This window comes from Suricata suricatta, chromosome 3 (genome assembly GCF_006229205.1).
Source record: "Suricata suricatta isolate VVHF042 chromosome 3, meerkat_22Aug2017_6uvM2_HiC, whole genome shotgun sequence".
NCBI classification, from domain to species: domain Eukaryota; kingdom Metazoa; phylum Chordata; class Mammalia; order Carnivora; family Herpestidae; genus Suricata; species Suricata suricatta.
Genome location: NC_043702.1, coordinates 152,815,970 through 152,817,209, shown reverse-complemented (window position 1 = coordinate 152,817,209; position 1,240 = coordinate 152,815,970).

The window sequence follows — 1,240 nt, the reverse complement described above, 5'->3', positions numbered from 1 at the left end:
AACCACACTGAGATACCACCTCACACCAGTCAGAGTGGCTAAAATGAACAAATCAAGAGACTATAGATGCTGGTGAGGGTGTGGAGAGACGGGCACCCTCCTACACTGTTGGTGGCAATGTAAACTGGTGCAGCCACTCTGGAAAACAGTGTGGAGGTTCCTCAAAAAACTATCCATAGAACTCCCTTATGACCCAGCAATAGCACTGCTAGGGATTTACCCAAGGGGTACAGAAGGGCTGATGCATAGGAGCACATGTACCCCAATGTTCATAGCAGCAATGTCAACAATAGCAAAAATATGGAAAAAGCCTAAATGTCCATCCCCTGATGAGTGGATCAAGAAGATGTGGTATATATACACAATGGAGTACTACATGGCAATGAGAAAGAATGACATCTGGCCCTTCGTAGGAAAGTGGATGGACCTTGAGGGTGTCATGCTAAGCAAAATAAGTCAGGCAGAGAAGGACAGATACCATATGTTTGCACTCATAGGTCTATCAAGTCCAAATTTATTAGAAATGTTTGCTCATCTTGTGGAACACTCACAGAAAAAGGGAATCTGAAATAAGGGAAAACTTTAACAATACTGTATCAGTATTGGCTCATTAATTGTGAAAATGTACCACAGTAATGTAGGATGTGAATGGGGAAACTGGGTGTGGAATATATGGGAACTCTCTAAGATCTTCTCAATTTTGATGTAAATCTAACACTATTCTAAAATAAAAAGTTTATTTAAAAAGACATTCAGATATAGTATTTTCTTTTTATATATGTTTATCTTTAACAATACTTTTGTGGTATAAAAAACAAAACACACTTAAATTACACTCAAATCTCTTTCAAAACAATAGGTGATAATCACCATATAATTTAGTCATTCAAGAACAAAGTAACAAGCATTCAAAATTAGTATTTTCAAGAGCACCTAGAGTCAATATTTATGAATTTTAAATAAGACCTTTTGAATACAAAGCATAACAAACATTGGAATGTATTCAATTTCTCTCTACCATTGGTCAAGTGCAATGTTTTCCTATGAGTACCCACACTTAGATATTTCTATGACCTAAAGGGATATATCCGTCAAAGTGAAAATACTCTGAGAAATTTTTCAGTAAGCAAAATTTTTATTAGAGTGTTTATTTATATGTATTAATAAATAAAGCATCAGATTCTCTCTAAAGCAAGATACTATATGTAACTGTTCTCTGCACTAGAGAGACATTTTTCAC